This window comes from Phocoena phocoena, chromosome 2 (assembly GCF_963924675.1).
Source record: "Phocoena phocoena chromosome 2, mPhoPho1.1, whole genome shotgun sequence".
Classification (NCBI taxonomy): domain Eukaryota; kingdom Metazoa; phylum Chordata; class Mammalia; order Artiodactyla; family Phocoenidae; genus Phocoena; species Phocoena phocoena.
The window spans coordinates 162,902,767-162,926,056 of NC_089220.1; the positions used below are offsets into that span (position 1 = coordinate 162,902,767).

The window sequence follows — 23,290 nt, forward strand, 5'->3', positions numbered from 1 at the left end:
TCTGTGTGGAGCAAGGACTGGGCAGTGGTGGGATGGAGGTGGAGAGACAGCTTGGGAGTTTTATTTGGAGTTACTCCTACCTTCACGTTGGTGGCCCAGCGATGCTGACCTCCTTTTAGTCTTCAAAGGAACCATGCTCCTTAGCATCTCAAGGCCGTGCATACCTGTTTCCTCTGTCTGGAACTCTCCGTCACCATTATGTCACCAACCCGTGCTTAATTCCTAAGCACCCTTCAACTCTTAATCATTCAGGGCACTCACCTAACTGTCCACTATATACTATGCTAAATACTATATAGTAAATTCCATATAGCGTATGCTGTGTGCTACATGCTATATGCTATGTACTATGTTATGCATACTATATTCTATACACTATATACTGCATACTGTATATTTTCTTCATAGCATAGTATTTATCACTACTCCTTAGTATATATTAATGTTTCTGGTTGTTCATTTAAATATTTTTCCCCAACAAAAAGATTTACTAGGCTAGAAACCATGTCTTTGTTGTTTCCCATTATATACCTAGTGCCTCCATAAATGCTTTTCAAAGGTTGAATAATGAACTGTGATCTTCAGGAAGAGATGAATTTTGAGATTTCTGAAAGGAAGATATATGGATTGATGGAAAATTGAAGAAGGGAATAATAGCTTGGGCAAACATGAAGGCAGAAATAAGCCTCTAACAAGTGACAAGTAAATTTCTGTTTGTTTGTTTGTTTTTTCGTTTTAATGAATCATAAGATTAAGTCTACCTTTATGAGACATTGTCCTCAGAACAGTGATTTGCAGTGGCCTTACTTCACTGTCACGGTCAAGGTTCTAAAACTGTTCTGGGAGAGTTATTATGCAAAGGTGACTTTCAAAAGTCTTCCTGATGAATAGATGCCAATGCAGAAAAAGATTTATTCAGTTTAGGTTGTTTTGAACGTTAGAGTTTATTCAGTTTATGGTATTTTGGCTTTTGTTGTTTGGATTCATATCCTCAGAATGAAAATTATTTCAAGATATGTACCTCTCAGAAGTAAGGAGGTACATATTTACCTAAAAGAAAATTTCGCAAGACAATATGAACAAAAGAAGGAAAAAGGAAAATTCTACAAATTAATCTGGAAAATTACTCCTAAGGAAGTTATCTTTAATAATTCTTTTAGATTAACCTTTGTACTAGATTTTATAACAGTTCCAGATACAAGTTAAATACTTTGCAGTTCTCTCTATCAGACTTCCTGGATTCCTATTTCCCTATATATCTTACTCAGACTTTGAAAGAAATCTTCAATACATATTTAGAAATTCCCTGAAGAAAAACTTCATCTTCCATTTGCTTCATCTATTTGCTCAAGGAATTTAATTCAGAATCTTGTATCATAATCAAAGGGAGGGCATGATTCAGGGAATAGACGAATCTCTTTAGGACAAAAGCTGATTGTTAAACAAGATGCTCTAGTAGATCTTTCTCTAAATGGACAGATTATGTCTTGTTACCAGTAACTACTGAATGGAAAATTAGTCAGTACTGCAGGTCAGCAGGTCAACATTAGCAGTGACTCTTCCTGGATCTTCCTGCTCTGCCCTTTTCACTCTACTATGGTATCTCTCAAGTTGTGTTTGTAGGGCTTAGCAATAGTCAGCAATTTAAAAAACACTGTATCCCTGCTCAAATAAGTATAGAGATTACCACATACCAAAATTCCCTCTTGGAAATGTACGTTATATTGAAAACTCTAAGGCATCCTATAATTTTTAGGAAATATTGTCCTAGGCTGAACTAATAAAGCATTAGGGGAAAAAAATCAAGGCACAGAAAACAGATATAATAGCAGTCTTAAGTTTCTCTCATCCTCTCTCCAATGCCCTGTGCACAGTAGATATTGAATAAATATTCAATATTAATGAGGGAAAGGTGAAAGATGGTAGTGGCAATTAGGAAGAAATTCTGTGCATGGTAGGTCAGGTAAAATCATATAGAAGCAAAAAAGGACTGATGCCAGTTCATCAGTATTTGAAAAGGATGGATAGAGGCTATTATCAATATTTAAACTGAAGGAGATCTCATCACCTCTTTCTAATAGAGTTTATGTCATTTGCTATCTTTCCAAATTCCCATTCATCCCCAATCTTCTAATTTTTTTGCCTTTTGAATTTGCCAAGTATATGACTTGCCCCAATTTTTGAAAATTTCTTATTTTATATTATTTTAAAATCACCTTATTGAGGTACAATGGACATACAAAAGGCTGTAAATATTTAATGTGTACAACTTGATCAGTTTGGAGATAAATATTCACCCATGAAACCATCACCACAATCAAATCTATAGAATAAATCCATCACCTCCCAAAGTTTCTTCCCACCTGATTGATTGATTTTTATATTGATTTTTCTTTTGTGGTAAGAGATTATCCTCCTAATAAAATTAGAAGTATACAGTACAGTATTTTTAACTATAAGGCCCTATGTTGTACAGTAGATCTCCAGAACACATTTTGGTTTTTTAGAATTATTCAATGCATAACAAGTTTGTGAAGGATGCAAAGTTTACATCACAAATGGATTTTAAAAAAGAAATAAAAATTACTTTTTTAAAAATGTTGTGATGCAATTAAGCGAAAGGTATATGGATTGAAGAATTCCTTTGTTTATGTATAAAATAAAGGATGAAAAAAATCAGATCAGAACTGAGATCAACAAATGTCTTCATCATTTTTCTGAAGGAGAAAAAGAAAAACTTGAACCTTTTCTAATCGTGGGACAATGCATTGCCTAGTTTTTAAAAATGATAAGGAATCCCATCCATTATGATTTGAAATGCTGACCCATAACTCAGGGAGGTTTTATATTTACAGTTCTTTGATTTTGCAAAATAGAATATCACATTTTCCCAAATTTCTGCTTATACCATTTAACCTTAATATTATATTTTCACCCCCCTGTTTCCAGGATGTATTTAGCAATAGCTATTGAGTTTGGGGCTTTGTCTCAATGACATAATATGTCATCATTTTTTATAATGCATTATTTTTATGACACCATGTTGCTGTCTCCAATGGGTATTACTGTCATGTAGTGATTTTAAATGTTCCCATACAAATTGGCAACTTGAGCATATTAGATACTGTTACTCCTTGAGTAGACAAGCAGCTTCTCTCTTAACTTGGTATATTAAATTGTGTTTCCAGTGATGCACTGACAACATTAAAAACTCATTATAGCAGAATCTTTCCTCTTCTAGGGCATTATGCTCTAGTGTTTGTAAGCTTAGCTCTAAAGAATTAGATCAGTTTGATTATTTTATCTGAGAAAACATATTCTTGTCTAAAGCTTTCTCTTTTTTAATGATGATTGTAATCAGCAATTTTCTACTTTAAAATGGTCTTTCTAATATTTTGTTTCAGATGGAAGAGAATTATAAGATCATCTCAGTGGAGAATAGATGTATTTTAAGAATACCACCATAATTAGGAAATGACCCTTAGAGTAATAAATCTTTAGAATTGAAAAGACATTTAACTAGTCAATGTAAACCCAAAGCACAGAGAGTAAGTTCCCAGAGGGTAAGACCCTCTATATCTTTTCAGTGCTATCTTCAGCCTCCCCAAACAACATCTGGCCTGAGTCAGCCCTCAGATTGATAAATACAGGAATAAATGAAATACGTAAAGCACAGTTCTCTATCCAAGGAGATGTAGTAAATGCTGAGTCTGATCTTTCCTTTCTTCAAAGGGAAATTAATATGACTAACAAAAGAAACAAGAAACAAAAAAATATGTATAAGCAACAAAAATATTCTCCGTATCATGGGAGTGTTGAAGGGTGACAGGAAAGTTCAAAGGAATGCAAGACATCTGCCTGGTAGGGATGGAAATGGTTCAGGAAGAAGATAAAGCTGGAGAAGAAGGTGCGATTTTGACAGGGATAGTTCACTGGGGAAGCAGAAATAGAGATGAGAGCATGCAGAAAGGAACTAAAAAAAGGATGAAGGGTAAAGGCCTGACCTTGCCTATCCTGGGGAGAAAACTGGATCGATAAATTAGTGCTGGTTCAAGGAGGGCATTAAATGACAGACCATGCCACTTAGAGCTGTTTTATTATCACCTTTCACCATAAATTTGTTCTCTTTCCTGTGATCTTTATCATAAGTAGTAAGAAGGAATGCTCTCATTAGAGATTTTCTCTCTGTCTCACTGGTAGCATTTATATTGTAGACACGCCCTCTTTTGAAATCATCACCTCTTTGGATTTCTGTGATGCCCTTTCCCAGCTTCTTCCCTCTTTCTCTGGCCTCCTCCGGCTCTTTCGATGCTCACTCTCTCCATCATGAAGGCTGGCTTCAGCATCCCTGTCCTCTGGTCTGCCTTTGCGTACTCATCACTGTGATATTCAGTCTCTTGTCCTGCCTCCACTCTGCTCCTCCAGGTGGCCAACCCCTGAGAACTTCATCATCTCCCCTCCTAAACCTTGCTCCCTATTTCATCAATCTTTCTATTTTTCATCCAGTTGTGCAGGATTTACATTTTAAAATTAACTTTGTTTTTTTTCCCCCTTTTTGATCATCTCTACTCCTTTTTTTCCCCTCATAGACTCTGTTTGACCCATCCTTCCTTTCCATTCTCACTGCCAACAGTTAGGTCACCTCACACCTGGATTATTCTAATCACCTCTGGCTCCTCACTGGGATTCTTGTTTACCATTACTCCCTCAACAGGGAGTATAATTCTACCAAACTAAAGTATATTTTTATTACCATCCCTTTTGCTTAGTTTCACAATAGAAATCAGCCAACATTTACAGAGAACACATTATATACTACACAGAGGAGTAGGCAGAGGGGGTTACAATAATAAATGCATTCCCTGATATACAGGGATATTCAGTTTAGTGTGGGTGACAGACTTGTAAACCTAAGTTACTCACAATGAAATAAGTAATAAAATGCCTTAAAATTCCTTCTATCATTTCCTATTACTTTGAGATAACCTTGTTTACTTTAACCTTGATGGTAAATTCTTCACGCCATTTTAAAATAAATTCATTACTCTATTACTTAAAAAACTGAATTGTTTTTTAATCTACACCAGCAGCTACGGTTATGATGTTTTATAATTTGCAATATAAGTAAATCTTTTAATCCAGGGTTAGATTTTTGAAAACAATTGTCTTGAGATTCAGAGAAAATATACTTCACTTGGACTGTAGATGTTCTCCAAGCAAAATGTACATACTTATAAACTAACATTTGGTTTTGTTTAGTTCAAAAGCTAAACCAAAAATGTCAAAGTGAAATGTTTGTTTTGCCAATAAACGTTATAAAAAATTACACTGTACTCATTGCAGGGAAGAGATATTTACTCCATTTTTAAATTGGTTAAGAATGACCAAATATTGGTGCTCTCAGCTTAAAGTAGACTGTTAAAATTATAAGGTGTTTTATGTAAGCCCCATGGTAACCACAAAAATAATACATGTAGAAGATATATGAGAGAGAGAGGAAGGAAACAAAGCATACCATTACTAAATTACCAATGAAATACAAAGTAAAATAGCAAGAGAATGAAAGATGGACAAAAGAGCTACTACAAGACAGAAAACAAGTGACAAAATGACAATAGTAAGTCTTTCTGTATCAATAATTATTTTAAATATAAATGGGTTAAACTCCTCAATCAAAAGACTTAGAGTAGCTGAATGGATAAAAATATATATATATCCAACTATCTGCTGTCACTTTAGATTTAAGGACACATACAGACTCAGAGTGAAGGTATGAAAAAACATATTGTATGCAAATGGTAACCAAAAGAGAACAGGGGTTGCTATACTTATATCAGATAAAATAGACTTTAAGTCAAAAACTGTCACAAAAGACAAAATACATTATATTATGATAAAAGAGTTAATTCATCAGGAAGCTATAACAGTTATATGTGCACCCAACATCAGAGCACCTAAATATATAAAGCAAACATTGGCAAACTGAAGGGAGAAGTAGATGGGAATACAATAACAGTATGAGACTGCAATATTTTACTTTCAATAATGGAAACAACTTCCAGACAGAAATCAATAAGGAAAACTTAAATAACACTATAGGCCAAATGAACCTAACATTTCATAAAGAATATCCCACCCAACAGCAGCAGAGTACACATTCTTCTCAAGTGCACATGGAACATTCTCTAGGATAGATCATATATTAGGCCACAAAACAAGTCTTAATATATTTTAAAAGATTGAAATCATATCAAGCATATTTTCCAACCACAATGGTATGAAATTAAAGATTAATAGCAAAGGAAAATTGGAAAATTCACAAATATGTGGAAATTAAACAACACACCCTTGAACAACCAATGGGTCAAACAAGAAACCAAAAGGAAATTAGATGACATATTGAGACAAATCAAAACAAAACCACAATATACCAGAATTTATGTGATGCAGCAGAAGTACTAAGAGGGAATTTTATAGCCGTAAATGCCTACATTAAAAAAGAAGAAAGTTCTCAAGTAACCTAAGAGATGGTTTTTGAAAAGATTAGCAAAAATGACAAACCATTAGACTAACTAAGAAAAAAGAAATGACTCAAATAAAATCAGAAATGAAAGAGGAGACATTACAAGTTATATCACAGAAATATAAAGGATCACAAGAAATTACTGTGAACAATTATCCACCAACAAATTGGATAACCTAGAAGAAACGGATAAACCCCTAGAAACATAAAACCTAGAAAGACTGACTCCTTAAGAAGTAGAAAATCTGAGCACGTCTGTAATTTGTAAGAAAATTGAATCAGTAATCAAAAAACTTCCGACAGGGAAAGCCCATGACCATATGGCTTAATGGCTGAAGTGTACCAAAGACTTAAGAATTAACACCAATCCTTCTCAATCTCTTCCCAAAAAATAGAAGAAGAGGGAATACTTCCAAGCTTATTTTATGAGGCCAGCATTACTGTGATACCAAAGCCAAAGACATTACAAGAAAAGAAAACTACAGACCACTATCCCTGATAAACATAAATGCAAAAATTCTCAACAAAATACAAGCAAACCAAATTCAACAACACATTGAAAGGATCATTAAACTATTACCAAGTGGGATTTATCCATGGGATGGGATTGAAGGATGGTTCAACATATGAAAATCAGTTAATGTGATACACCATATTTCCTAGCAAGAGCAATTAGGCAAGAAAATGAAATAAAAGGTGTCCAAATTGGAAAGGAAGAAGTAAAATTATCTCTGTTTGAGGATGACATGATTTTATACATTGAAAACCTTAAGGACCTCACACACCAGAAAAAACCTGTTAAAACTAATAAACGAGTTGAGTAATGTTGCAGAATATAAAGTCATTATGCAAAAATTAATTGTGTTTCTATACACTAACAACAAACTATCTGAGAAGAAAATCAGGGAAGAATACCATTTACAACAGCATGAAAAGAGAAAAAATACATAGGAATGGATTTAATCAGAGATGAAAGACTTGCACACTGAAAACTACACAACATTGATGAAAGAAATTGAAGAAGATTGAAATAAATGGGAAGACATCATGTGTTCATGGATTGGAAGACAATATTTTTTAAATGTCTATACTCCCCAAAGCAATCTACAAATTCAATGCAGTCTCTACCAAAATGCTAATTGCAATTTTTACAGAAATATAAAAAAAAATCTTAAAATTCATATGAAGTCACAAAAGGTTCTGAGTAGTCAAAATAATCTTGATAAAAAACACAAAGATGGAGGTACCCCACTTCTTTTTCTTTCCTAAAGGTGTATTTCTTTTCAAAGTGGGGTTCTTTTTGTTTGTTTTGTTTGGATGGTTTCTAGCCTTTTTTTTTTTTAAGACTATTTATTTATTTTTAGCTGCATGGCATGTGGGATCTTAGTGCCCCAACCAGGGATCGAACCCATGCATTGGAAGGACAGAGACTTAACCACTGGGCCACTAGGGAAGTCCCGGTATTACACTTCCTAATTTCAAAATATATTACAACACAGTAATTAAAACAGTATGGTACTGGCATAAAGATAGACTGTATACCAACGGAATGGAACAGAAAGGCCAGAAATAAATCCATGAATATACCGTCAACTGATCTTCAAAAGGGTGCCAAGAATACACAATGGGGAAAGAATTGACTCTTCAACAAATGGTGTTGGGAAAAGTGAATATCCACATGCCAAAGAATGAAATCGAACCTTTATCTTACATCATATACAAAAATCAATTCAAAATGAATTAAAGACTTTAACATAAGACCTGAACCTGTAAAACTCCTAGAAGAACACATAGGGAGAAAGCTTTTTGACATTGAACTGGGCAATGATTTCTTGGATTTGACACCAAGAGCAAAGGTACAAAGCAAAATAAACAAATTGGACTACATCAAACTAAAAAGCTCTGCACAGCAAAGGAAGCCATCATTAAAATGAAAAGGTCAACCTATGGAATGGAAGAAAATATTTGCAAACCATATATCTGATAAGGGGTTAATATCCAAAATACATAAGGAATTCCTACAACTCAATAGCAAAATAATGAATAACCCAGTTAAAAATTGGGGGAAAGGCTTTGATAGATATTTCTTCAAAGAAGACATACAAATGACCAACGTTTGTTTTCATCTGGTGAAAGGATGCTCATCAGAGCTAATCATCAGGAAAATGCAAATCAAAATCACAATGAGATATCACTTCACACCTGTTAGGATGGCTGTTGTATAAAAAAAATATAGAGATAACAAGTGTTGGGACTTCCCTCGTGGCACAGTGGTTAAGAATCCTCCTGCCAGTGCAGGGGACACGGGTTCGATCCCTGGTCCAGGAAGATGCCACATGCTGTGGAGCAACAAAGCCTGTGCACCACAACTACTGAGCCTGCCTTCTAGAGCCCGCGAGCCACAACCACTGAAGCCCGTACACTTAGAGCCTGTGCTCTGCTACAGGAGAAGCCACTGCAGTGAGAAGCCAGCACACTGCAAGGAAGAGTAGCCCCCGCTTGCTACAACTAAAGAAAGCCCACGTGTGGCAACGAAGACCCAAAGCAACCAAAAATAAATTTTGAAAAAAAGTTTTTAAGTAATAATAAAAAAAATTTTAAGTGTGTCTTTAAAAAAAAGGTAACAAGTGTTGGCCAGTATGTGGTGAAATTGGAACACTTGTTCACAACTGGTGAGACTGTGACATTGTGCAGCTGCTATGAAGAACAGTCTGGAGGGTCAAAGTATTAAAAACAGAACTACCATATGATCCAGCAGCCTCACCTCTGGGTATTTACCCAAAAGAGTTGAAAGCAGAATCTTGAAGAGATATCTGCACTGCCATGTTCATTGCAGCATTATTAACAAAGCCAAGATGTAGGAGCAACCTAAATGTCCATCAACAGATGAGCGGATAAAGAAAATATATACATATGATAGAATATTGGTCAGCCTAACCAAAGAGGGAGATCTTGCCTTATGCAGCCACATGGATGAACTTTGAGGACTTTATGCTAGATGAGATAAGTTAGTCACAAAAGGACAAACACTGCAGGATTCCACACTTATAGGGTAAAATAGTCACACTCACAGAAGCAGTGAGTAGAATGGTGGTTGCCAGAGGCTATGGGGAAATGAGAAGCTGCTGTTCGATGGGTATAAAGTTTCAGTTATGCGAGATGGATGAGTTCTAGAGATCCGCTGTACAGCATCGTGCTCACAGTTAACAACACTGCACTGTGGACTTCAGCAGTTAAGAGGGTAGATCTCAGGTCAAGCGTCCTTACCACAATTAAAAAAGATGGGTGAATAACCAAATATTTTCTGTAAACTTTGCGTGAGATCTCAGAGTGTCAATCTCAGGGTTACCCTTTCTCATAACAAAGTTACTTTTCCCAGAGGGCAAATATTCTGAGAAACATTTGATATCCAGAAAGTTCACAGGTCCTAATGTACACCTTCTAATGCTTTCTAACACTCTTTGAAACATTTTGATTATCACTTGAATTTTATTTGATAGTCTCTCCCTGAGTCTTTCAGTTACTGAACAACAGAGAGATGTAAACTTAAGTTGTTCACTTGTGAAAATTTTTTTAAAGTTCTAATTCCCTTTTAGTACTCAGTCTCACCCTAACCTGACTTTAGCTTTTAAGCAGCTCCTTCTCCTCATTGAATAGTCTTTGTTACTTTTTTCCTAGAAAAGAACTCCTCCCCTGCATTTCAGCTCCATGTTTTTTTCTCCATTACCCTCTGATTCAGTGGTGAAATATCCAGTGGGAATCTTTACTGACCATTTTCCTTTTTTTAGTCTGTCTCTATCTGTATGAGGTTGGGAACCCTCAGAACAAGACTTCCGTTCGAGTATATTTACAACATTTATACAGTTATGTTTTATAGATTTTTAAGTGCACTGAGTTTATTGCTTTGCGTTTATTTAACATTATGTCAATATTTTATGCTGCCTTAGTTTATTCCAAAGAGAGGTCTGCATGAAAGTTGGAAAGAAAATCTTTATCATGAAACATATTTGCTATATCTCTTTATATAATACTTGTGAAATACTAATGTTGCAGACAAATACGTTGTCAGCAAGAAAGTAAATGCATTTGTCAGATATACTAGGCTCTACTTAAGGTTTCCTTTAGACCACAGAAGATGACAAGTCAAAGAGCAGTAAGTGACCCTTGAAGTGATTTTTTCAGTTCCCTGAAGAGCAGTTTATCTGTGTGTGTCATGCATCCTTACCTTATCTGAGACAGACACACAAATCCACTTTCATGGTTAAATTAGCAGGTAATCCCTCCCGTTTGTAGGCCTTGAAATGGTACTTATCCGTCCAAGGAATCTGATTATACCAGATCCCCAAACTTTCTGCTTCGGTGCACAAGGGTTTAATTCCAAGACAACTGACTCAACAGGGAAGCTTCAGTGATGGAAAACCACCGTATAACCCCTTTGGTTGTGATACCTAAGGTTGCATATGAGTGACAGAAATTGGATTAAGCTGTTTGTACGCTTTTATTCGGAAACCACCCTTTCAGCCCAGATTTAGCTTTTTCTCCACCAGTTTCCTCATCTTAGTAAATGGCACCATCATCTTCCAGTTGCTTCCTTCCTCAGCTCTCTCACCTTATATCCAATAAGCCATCTGGACATTGATTCTACTTCTGAAAGAAGTCTGATGTGTCTGCTTCTCTCCACCTCCCTCTTAGTTTAAGCCCATTCCTTCTGTCCATGGATTATTGAAATAGTGAACTGTTCACCCTATTTCAAGTATGGTTCCCCCTTAGTCATTGTCTATACTCTGCCTGAATGAACTTTAAATTTTTTTTGAAATATTTCAGCTGTACAAAAAATATGAATAATACAGAAAACATGTGTGTACTCAATACAGATTGAAGGGGGTAAAATAGACAGTTGAATTTTGCTCTGTACCCTTCTCCATGTGTTCTTCACTCTTTCTCTGGAAATAAACACTTGCCTGAATGTGGTGTTTATCAGAATGATTTTCCAGTAAAGCAGATCCGGTCACGTTAAGTCTCCACTTCACCCTTTCAGTGTGTTCCTGTAGCCTTTGAAAAAAAGGTCCCCAAACCTTTGCCACGGCTGGCACAGCCTCCCAGAGACTGACCCCTGGCTGTTGCTCTCCAACCGCATCACACACACACCATTCTCCGCGCAATCCAGAGAATGTCCTCTCCCTGCTGTAACCTCAGTGCCTAGTGTAATCCCTCAAACCCACCAAGCACTCAACCATTGCTTGCAGACTGGATGCGGACATGAATGACTGCATACTGTGTTGAGACACAAACATGAACAAGTCATGGCCCCCGTCCTCTAGAGTCTGTAACAGGTGATAAGGAGGAGAGAGGCCAGGGGATGGATATGAAAATAAACACTTGTAACTCAGTGTGATAAGACCTATAATAGAAGTAGGAAGAGCATAGGGCTGGAACACGAAGGGTGTGATCAGATCTTCCGGAGCTGGAGAGGATAAAAGAAGGCTTCACACAAGAGGAGACGTTTAAATTGAAGCTTAAAAAATGAATAAGATTTTTCAGGGCACAGAAGGAGGAAAGCGTATTTCAGGCAGAAAAAGTAGCATGTGAAAGCGCATAAAACCCGTGGCGCCCACAGAAAGCTGTGAGTAACTGAAGTCCAGGGTGCGTGTGGAGGAGAGGTGGGAGATAAAGTCAAAGAGCCAGGCAGTGACCAAAGCATGGAGGGCTTTATTTGTCAGGTGGGGGCATTCGGAGATTGAACAATTCTCATTCTTGAAAACCAATTTATTACTTATATGCAAGAGAGTCTGCCAAGCCAAGCAGCACGTATACAGAGATGAGTGCATTGACCCAATATCCTTAAAGGCTTAGCTAACAAGGGATAAAACAAATCCACAATGCAATTTTTTTTTAACCACTTTCTCCCCAAATATAAGGTTCTCTGAAATGGCTATATCTAATGAAATTGGGGTTGTGTATACTCTTTGTAAAGTCACTGGGTAGCAGCCATAAACCAGAGGGGCCTCCATGTCACTCTGACACCTACAGTAAGACTGTGTTGTAGTATCAAGTCTTGAAAAACCTCCAGCATTGCAGAGCCTACAGAGGACGACAGTGGCCACCTGAGGGAGTGGTGACCCACGTCCATGCGATTTTAGCCTCCACCTTTTGCAGGATGGTACAGGTTTAGTTGGGGACCTGTGCTGACCCACTACCAAAGGTCAGCAGTGAGTAGACGCTTACTGGAGTGATTTCAGCCCTTTGTTGGTAGCAACAGGAGAGAACCATTTTTTTAGCTTAAGGAGGGTCATCTTCCTCAAATAACATAAATACTCCTGAGAGGGGATAAAGATTATATGCCATTCACACTGTAGTAGATAATAATCCATCAATAATAATAATATAATTCATCATAATAATTCAGATTCTTCCTGAGAGAAGATTTAAATAGGAAGGAGAGAGCTCTGACGGTCATTATGTACCTGAGTAGGGTTTCTGACAATGACAATGTTAAAGCCTGAACAATGAACTCTAATAAATTTTGCCTATTTCTCCCCAGGCCTCCCATATCCCAAATTTGTAGAAAGGTTAAAACATCATTCATTTTAATTTTAATATATTTAAAGAGGTATTACTTTAAAACTGGTGTCTGATTGACTATAGGCTTGCCCTGGTTTTGTTGAACTTTGGGCACATATGCGAGGTGCCCTATTATGGCTGGGTTATGTCATCGAGGCCAGATTCACCTGCAGCCACTTTGACTGCTCCATTCACACACTGACCAGGACCTGTGGATAGATGTCCAGGGAAAGAATTCTTCCCAGCATGGCGAACCTTTTCATTCTCTGCCTTAGCAGACATAAAAGTGAAATAAAAGAAAATTCATCCCTTCAGTTCTGCTCAGTCTGAATCAGTTACACAAAAGCACATTTGAGATACGAGATTTTGCTGCTCTTCCACAAAAGCTACATGTTAGAGAACCAGGTTTTCAATTACAGAATAGCTTCCATGCCTTCCCGTGGTCCCCTTTGAGAAGTGCCTCTTTCAACCTAAGAAGATGATAGCTTTGCTCCCCCAGCCTTTTTGGCAGATGTGAATGTAAAGGTGTTGAAAAAAAATACAAGAATCTCTTTCATTTTCCTTGGGACGCAATAAAATGTTGCCACTAAACATGGAAGGTCCTTTTCTACTGCTCATACCAGTTAACCTAAGACCTGGTGTAGCATTATTCATTCACTCTGGGTGGTCCCAGAGTTGTGGTTCTATTGTTTGCCTTTTTTTTGCTATATACCCATTTCTGTCTGTTTCCAGTAAGTATTACTCTGGTCAAAGGTCGAGTAAAATGAGAAGTAAATAGCCACTTTTGCCAGTAACATTTCCTACTGCTTTCCTTTGGTTGGATAGTCAGATGTTAAGTATAATTGAAGTAAAATGTTGAGAAGGAAGTAGAAAAATAAGATCTCATTAAAGTAGCAAGAAAAGTAACATTTTCAGATATCTAGGGATTGATGGCTTAGATTCTATTTGTCTGAGGTATGTATGAAGTAAGAAGAGGTAAAATACAGTCACATATAAAAACAAATAGAGGGCTTCCCTGGTGGCGCAGTGGTTGAGAGTCCGCCTGCCAATGCAGAGGACACGGGTTCATGCCCCGGTCCGGGAAGATCCCACATGCCGCAGAGCGGCTAGGCCCGTGAGCCATGGCCACTGAGCCTGCACGTCTGGAGCCTGTGCTCTGCAACGGAGAGGCCATAGCAGTGAGAAGCCCGTGTACCACAATAACAAAACAAAACAAACAAAAGAAAAACAAATAGAAATTGGTTGAACATCACAAAATATCCATAGTTGAATGTGTATGAATGCTTGAATACGTACTTAAGAATTTTAGAATCTAAGCAGTTTTTGCAGTGACTCCCAAGGTCAAGGAAAATGCTTTATCGGCATTTTGATCCAAATAAATATATTCCGTCAAATTTTTTCACAGTAAGATTATAGGAAGTAGAATCTCTAACATTTGAATTAGGATCTAGTTTGTGAAATAAATGGTGTAATTCTAACCAAATTCTACTCTTTTTTGCCTCAATGACCATATCCCGAATGAATACGAGTAGTTCTGTATAGTAACTCTCTCTGGTGGAAGAATATATATCCCAATAAGCTCTCCCCTAGCCAACACTAGAAGAGATGACCCTGAATAAACGAATCTGATTTCTTTTGGTTGTTTATTTTTTCATTTTGTGTGAGGGAAAGAGTTGGGAGAGAAATATTGGAATTATTATAGATGTGAAAAGGTCTTAGGGCTCCTTTTAATCTCTCACTGCTCTCAGTAATTACAGTGTTTCCTAAAATAGAGTTGATAAATTTTATGTAAGAGTACATTATATCTGTGAAAATAAATGCATTTTTTAAAAGCTCGATCCAGTGGGTGTTAACTAAGATATTGATGGGCTTGTGCAATGGGATCAGCAAAATGGGTAAAATCATGCTTAAAATGCTTTCAAAAGAAGTAAGCTGATTGGATTTTATTGTGCTTCAGGTTTTAAGATACTCTGTTTTGTATTGATTTACAAAATCTATGTACTCTAAGATGCTCTCTCTCTATATATATGTATGTACATATAATATATGTGTGCATATACATATGTGTGTATATATGGGTGTGTACACATACAATACACACACATATGTATATAAAAACAAAGCCAAATATGTTATAAATTCCTTTCTTTTCTTGAATAGAGTTTTTCTTTCAGCATCTAGTGTTTTGGGTGTTCAAATTATAGGGCACATTGAAAGGACAAAGCACAAAGTGTGTAATGTGAATATACAATTGGGCCAATGCTCTTCTGTTATGGCAATTTTGTCCCTCTCACTGAGCACTCATCTCCTTACAGGACTGAACTACTAAAACATATGAGAAAATAGAGTTAGGATCACAACTCTGAGAGTGTAAAAAGGGCACATGTCTCAAGGAGATTGAAAATATCACAGAAGTTTGATCCTGAGCACAGGACTGCAGCAATCAAGAGCACAGGAGGAGAGAAATCAGCGCAACTGCAGAGGGAGCCGCCACAGAGCTCTGATTTTAAAAGGACGTCAGAGCAATGCAGATGCTCGATATATATGTGCTGAATGGTGGAATTGCAGCTACATTTGTAGAGTCCTTTTTCACCAATTAGTGCACACAGCAATGTTGTTTAAAAGGCAGTTAATTTTAGCCTAATTTTACAGAAGAAATTGCAACTCAGTGAGAGTAAGTGATGACATGAGATCGGATGGTGCAGCTTGTAAAACATGAAAAAGTCAAATCTGAGCCTTTCCATTACACTTTGCCTTTTCATGGAGAGAAATGCGCATATATATGTATATGTATGTATATACATACACAATATGTTTATTACATATTATATATATATATATGTATATATATGTATATACATACACAATATGTTTATTACATATTATATATATATATATGTATATATATGTATATACATACACAATATGTTTATTACATATTATATATATATATATGTATATATATGTATATACATACACAATATGTTTATTACATATTATATATATATATATGTATATATATGTATATACATACACAATATGTTTATTACATATTATATATATATATGTATATATATGTATATACATACACAATATGTTTATTACACATTATATATACATATATATACACACACAGACTATACTTACACACAACCTGTTTACATATGATCTATACATCCATCTGAAACAGTATATAAGACACTAGATTGGACGTATAAGCTCATGGCTAAGGTGTTAAAACCCAAGCCCATTGAGACATTTGGGATATTTCAGTTAAGCTGGAGAAAAAAGGAAGGAACAGGCGTTCGGTTTGGGACTGGTGGTGCAAGGCAGATGGCCATCTTTGAGAAACAAAGCCCTTCTTTCTGGTAGCTCCTTTCTGGTCTAGATGAATGGTATTTCTCTTGCACTGAAAAGGGCAGGACAGTGAGGGGACTGTCAGTCCGTTCAAGACACCTCACGACTCGGATGGATTCTGCTAAAACTTGGGGATGAGATTTCTCTCTCTCCTAGGATGTATAAACAATAATGGAAAATGAAAACATTTCTGGAGGAATAAAGGTGGAAAAGTGTAGTCATCTTTTAAAAAATATAGAATAAAATTGGTTTTGGAAACTAGAGGCTAGATAGACTGAAATTCTAGGCAAGAATCTAAATGAGGTTTTCTCCCGCTATGTGTTTACTTTAAATTTACCCGATTTATAAAGTAGGGCATGCAGTACTACAGAGTAGTCAATAAATACAGTGAGGTCTGGTGACGTAGAGCCTACCTGAAGGTGGCCTCTCATTGCATTTAGTCATCTTCCTTCCAGGGCTCTTTCCAGACATTTAAAAATGGATTTCAATGAGAGTTTTTAAGTCCTTGGAAAAGGAAGGGACAGTTTTCATTGTTCCTCATGGTAGTGGGGAGCCCTGGAGATGGAATGAAAGCCAAGCAAGGCATGAGCTCCTCTCTCTAGAGCAGGATAGAGCCTGGATGGAAGCCCAGCTGATAACCTGGAGATGTTCTAGATGGTTTCCCGAAGGGTTTATTTAGGTTCCGGTAAATGGGCAGAAATTCCAGGGGAGCCGATACTTATAGGTCAGGAAATAAAAGTGGTTGTCTTCTAGAAAAGCTGCACACAAGGGGCAAGGGTCAAGGTACTAGGTGGGATTTGAGATAAAGGCTTTGCAAACACAGGACAGCATACCCCAAACCAAGCAGACCTCAGGTATAGGGACTAACTCCCAACTACAATTTGGCTGCTACATGTAAGTCCAGCATTTGACAACAGAATCCCTGAATCCTCAGTCTAGGGCCGTAAGTCATTCAAAGCAACCCTCCCCTTCTCCCCCTTGCAAGAGTAAGGCTTTCAAAATATAGTACCTGGATCCATCTGGACAGAGGGGATGGACTTGATTTTCAGGTAAAAAGGAGCAATGCAGCGCCTCCATGAAAAGCATGTAGGTCATGCACTACCCAACTCCTGGGGGTGCCATTCACTGTCTGCAGCGTGAAAGGACCCCTCTCTGGAAATCCCAGATAATCAGAAGCCTTTAGAACAGAGGGAAGAGGGGAACTGTTGACCGTAACAACTAAGAATTAACATGAGTTAAGAACATGTTACATTATTTATTTGAATAAGATGGAGAAGAAATAAGTTGCATCTTATAAGAAATAAGATGGAGAAGGCAAGAACTACAGGCAACGATTTTGTTAATAGTTAAAAATGAAAATGAAAGAAGTTATGGATTTTTGTCTCTCTTCCTTTCCTCACCTACGTAATTCTGGCTCCTGTCCTTTCCTTCTGGAGTTGGAGAGAGGCACTTTATATCATCAACATAAATTTGATATTGGTAATTTCATGACCATAATTTGCAGCCAATAACCAAGTTGTCACTGGTTGCTTTTTTCCCCCAGAGGGTGACTGTTGTGATTTGTAGTCCCCATTGTGGCCTTAAGCCAATAGGATAAAGGAGTCTATGAGATGTGATATATTTTGACATATATAAGTTTTCAATGTATAAAATATGACTGACACCTGGTTGGAATTGTAAAGGAAAGGTATTTGGTGATTGACAAGAGTATAAGTTGCTTCCTAGGAGCCCGTGGTTAGCAAGTTCACATGAACTTCAGAAATGCTTCTGTTTTTTTTCTTTAACTGTCTAAGTTGCATGTACACACCAACATCCTCACAGTGAACTATGTGGTCTACTAGCAACAGTTTTGTCCAGAGGAAGCCTGTTACATGAAACCCGTCATTCATTGTACAGTTGCAGCTGGCAGGCAGTTAGCTACCAGATAACTTGCCACAACTTTTAATTTTCAGGTTAGCAGTTGCTGCCACATGTGGTTTTGTTTAAAAGGCTAACTGAACTACAAACAAGTATTTGTCTGAAAGGGGCTAGTTTATAGCACGTGATAATGTACTGTGATTCGTAAAATGGCATTTGTGCAAAATGTAAGTTGAATTATGCTCAAACTGCATTTGTTTGCTTCAAGCAAGTTGTCCACCACAAACACAGAGCAACTGATAAAACAATAACCACAAACAACACCCAGTTAAACAACTCAGTTCTTCATGCATAGAGATGGGACAGGTCATATATAAGGTTACGGAAGCATCAGTGTGAGGAATCTGTTCTCCAAATCTTCGTGGATAAAAGACCATAAATTTCAGATCTATTTGATTAATGTGTAGGGGTCATGGTACACATGTCATAAAGGTGGCAACAGTTGCATACACCATTGTCATTTGTACTCTAAAGGCAACATTTAAATATAAGTGTTCACTGCCCTACAGGCTTACCCATCAGATCCAACCTTTCCTCTGGGGTCAAAAATATCAACTGAAAGATGATGAAGTAGAATATTTTATGTAGCTCTTTACACATTAAAGTTTCACAGAATGTTTCACAGGAAATTATAGCCTTTTCGTGCTTCCTTCATAACTGTGACACTTTCAATTAAATGAAACAACCATTTGCAACCAATAGGAGGTTGGTATTTTTACAAGGTGCTATTCCATCAGAATGTAAGGAAACATGTATCTACATAAGTGTAGAACGTTGGACATCAAGGCTGTTTTATTACCTGTTGTCTTGTAGTTAGGTTCAATGGTACACCTTAACCCAAATTGGAACAATGCCACAAAACACGTATCATATCATTTGAGTCTGAAGCACAATTTTGACGTTATATAAACATCCTAGCGCAGGTCTAATCAACTATTAGGCATTAGGCAGAAAAGGCTTCAAGGGGTGAAAAATAGAATTTAATTGATTTTTTTCCTGCAAATTTTTTGTTTTAAACATTATCTTTGAGTGTTTTTAACGTATTGACTCATTCAGCCATCATAACAACCCAATGATGTAGATATTACTCCTCCATTTAACAGATTAGGGAACTGAGCCACAGAGAGGTCAGGAACTTACGTCACACAGCTAGGAAATAATTGGATTTCACCGTCAAATATATTCCCTAATCATATGTCATTCACCTACCAACTTGAGAGTCACTTGGTGGCTTTTGATGGAGGAATCTATTTTAACTCTATTTGTACAATTTGCAGTTAGTAAAAGCAGTACAATAAAAGTAGCAGGATTTAAGGTGACTGCCGCTCTGCTCCAAGGTAGAGGTAGTGGAGCTTTCACAGAGAGGGCAGATCTTTTCCTCCTCAAACTGCTTGTTTAAGTATGAAATCCAGTGAGGGAGAGTATATAGTGCTGGACACATAATGAATTCTAAAGTATGTTGTGACGAGGTCATAAAATTTGGAATCAGAAGACCAATTCTAGCCATGTGGCTTTAAGCAAATTACCCAGCCTCATTACATGCCTCACTTAATAAATAGAAATAATAATAATTCCTTTCAAAGTTATTTTAAGGATACAGTGAAGAAACTATATGAAAATAATGTAATTGGTAAAGTGGTATATAGATATTGGTTAATTTCACAATGATCACAATAATATTTGTAGTTAGTAAATAGATAATTGTGGTTAATAAATATATAATGATTGGGCAAGGGTTATTCACGCCAGGACTTACAATGATAGAATCCTCAAATGACTTGATGAGGTTTACAGATTTAAAACTGGTTTATTCAAGTGACTAGAGACCATCTACAGAAACAGCCCAAGGAGATCCTTCAGTTGCAGGAGCAAAGCCGTCAATTTCATCTGAGTTCAGAACTTGACTTTAGGTTTACTCATGAAGGCAAGAGAAATGCAGTGTGTAGCTATCACTTGAAATTCAAAAAACAAAATACATTTGCTTCTCTAATTTGGATCTTTTAAGTGGAGGTATCTTTCTGGGTTCCAAATTACCTGAGTAATAACCACTTTTCTACACATCTTATGACTAGGTAGATGAGTGCTATTTAAATTAGAAGCACATAGTGAGTAAAAGACATTTTGTGATTAGCTCTTCAAATGGCTACAACCAAGTTTGAAAAAAACAGTAAATATATGTTGCCTAAATTGAAAAATGAAATATTTTTTCTGTACAACTGGACATGCCCAAGACAACTAAAGAAAAGAGACAAATGTCTAAACGGGGTATTGGTAGCTATGAATTCCTTTGAAGATTTGGAAAAGATTTATTCCATTAAAGGACTCTTTACTTTGCATAGCTGGTTCTTATTCAACACCTGATTACACTTCCCTCCCTGCTCTCAGCAGGCCTGTAAGGTTTCTCTCCACTCAGTTATTAATCACTGCTGAAATGATATTTTTAAAACCCAGGAATGTAAGGGTAACTCAGTAGAGCCCATCGCTACAAGCAAGCATTGTACTTCATAGTCACTACGAGCTAACCTAAGATAATGAAGGAATTGGGTTTCAGTTCCTAAGTAAACAAGAAGTATTCTCTGAATTAGCAAAACTAAACTCATTTTGTGGAGTAGTGGAGTTTCTGTGTCCTTGGATTGTTTTTCACATTAGTCTTGGTGGTGGTAGTCGTAATAGTGGCAGCAGACTAATAATAGTGGCAGACTTTCTTGTTAGTAGTGGTTGTAGCAGCTATAATACTCATAGGACTAGTACTTATAATTTATATTAATGTTATAATAATAGAAGAATCAAGAGTTGTAATTATAACTTCTACACGTTAGCAAATTCTTCCATCATTTTACTTAGATCTTTGGGAATAATTTGAGACTTCACCTTTAAACTTTGGGAACTTGTAGTTCTAGAAAACTTCTTCCTGATGAGAGGAAGCGGCAGGTAATGATTCTCACGATCTGAAAGACTGAGTTACATACAATAGAATGGAAAATAATGTTTTGCCAAATCTATAAATATAAACCTTATTTATTTTAAAAACTAATAGTAATAATTAAGTATCTGAAATCATTAATGGCTCCACATTTTTCAGTTCTGTTTTTCTAGGAATTGCTGCCGCATTTCTTCCAGAGTTGTTTCGGTGAATGAATTTTGTATTGATTTAAAATTATCTTACTGCCTTGAACTGCTGCCCTCTTTATTCTTTAAATAAATCAGTTTCTCTTATTAATACATGGCGAATTTAAAGTAAGGGAATAAACTATCCAGAGCTACTGTCCCTGAAAGAACACTTTCAGAGTATAATTCACTTTTTTCTGTAAAAGATCATATTTATAGAATTTTTGTATTCGTTTTAATGGTGAAATTAATGGTGAATATAAAAGCATGCGGATGAGGATAGGAGAAAAGAAGTAAATCATAGACCCTGAAAAATAGTCACTCTTCATCTTTATAATTTTAAGGATGTGATGTTGGACTTTGAACGTTGAGAGCGTTGCTTTGAAAATTACAGGGAAATCAAATAAAAGCAATGACTCTTCCACCCTATCATATCTTTTAGTACACTTGAGCTACGCGAAAAGGCAAATGTACAAAGTTCTGCTCAAGACATAGGGAATTTATTTTGAAAGATATTTTTTGGCAAATGAGAAACAAAGAGTAATGGATGATTAAAACATGCTAAAGATTTTACCAGTTTAAGCATCATTTTTAAAGGTGAATAGCTATGATTCAATTATGCCTTTGATGAAAAATAAAAAAGAAAGTCAAAGGGGCCTCCCTGGTGGCGCAGTGGTTGAGAGTCCGCCTGCCCATGCAGGGGACACGGGTTCGTGCCCCGGTCCGGGAAGATCCCACATGCCGCGGAGCGGCTAGGCCACTGAGCCTGCGCGTCCAGAGCCTATGCTCCACAACGGAAGAGGCCACAACAGTGAGAGGCCCGCGTACTGCAAAAAAAACAGGAAGTCAGAGGAAAGCTGGAAAGACAGAAATTGATTTCAAAGTAAATGACTACAGATTTAATTCTCCAATAACTTATCTAGAAATTACAGTTGAGAATTTAAAACAATAAAGGCCATGATATGCCAATGAAAGCTTTATTCAGACCATGAAGTGAGATAAAAGTTTTACACTTTTAGAAGTTTAAATTCTACATAATTTTGTGGTTTTAAAAAAAGTCCCACTTTTTAAATTAATACTAATGGAAATAGAAAAATGATCTATAGTAACCCCAAATATGTAGTTAACTTACGATTGCCTAAACATTACAATTGCATTGTCACAAATAACTTGCTTTGGATTTTATTTTGTAATAATGTATATGTGTATGTGTGCATTTTTTATGTTCTTAATTGTGCACTTCCTAGATTAATATGAAAAATTCGTTGGTATTCTCTGAGCTGACTCTCCTTTTAGGCAGCTAAAGACCTTGGAGGCAAGAAGCCAGTATAGGATTAACAATTTGTCATGGATAATCCACAAAGTAAATAAACCCAGTGTGGATAATTGAAAGTGGGTAGGGTTGTAACATGGGAGGTACTGAAAGTTAATTCAAGACTGAAGTTCTCCATAGTAAATTCCCTCTGGTGAACAGCTAGAATAGGCTGGCATTGATAACCCTCTAAACAGAGAGGCATTTGTGCATGGTCAATGTTTTACCATCTTATCTGAAAACATATAGTCTACCTCCTTGACACAGTGCTACTTGAGCAATCTGAGAAAGATGCAGTTTTTCCATGAGTGTTTAGCCTCCTTTCAACTTTGAAAAGATGGTCCAAAACATTTTAGTATTAAAGATACACATGTGTGATTTCTAAAATGTCCTAAACTGAGATTAAGAAAGGCAATTCAACATCATGAAAATACATTCATTTGTAAGCTGGACTTGCCTGTTTGACTAGCGTTTAAGATAACAAGGGATTACTAAATGCAAATTTAATGTTT

At 36.6% G+C, this 23,290-nt stretch overlaps 1 protein-coding gene across 2 annotated transcripts in view; it reads left to right on the forward strand.

Annotated features, from left to right (window-relative positions):
• PLXDC2 (plexin domain containing 2) overlaps window positions 1–23,290 on the forward strand; it is a 405,580-nt gene that overhangs the window by 245,470 nt on the left and 136,820 nt on the right. The window lies entirely within an intron of this gene.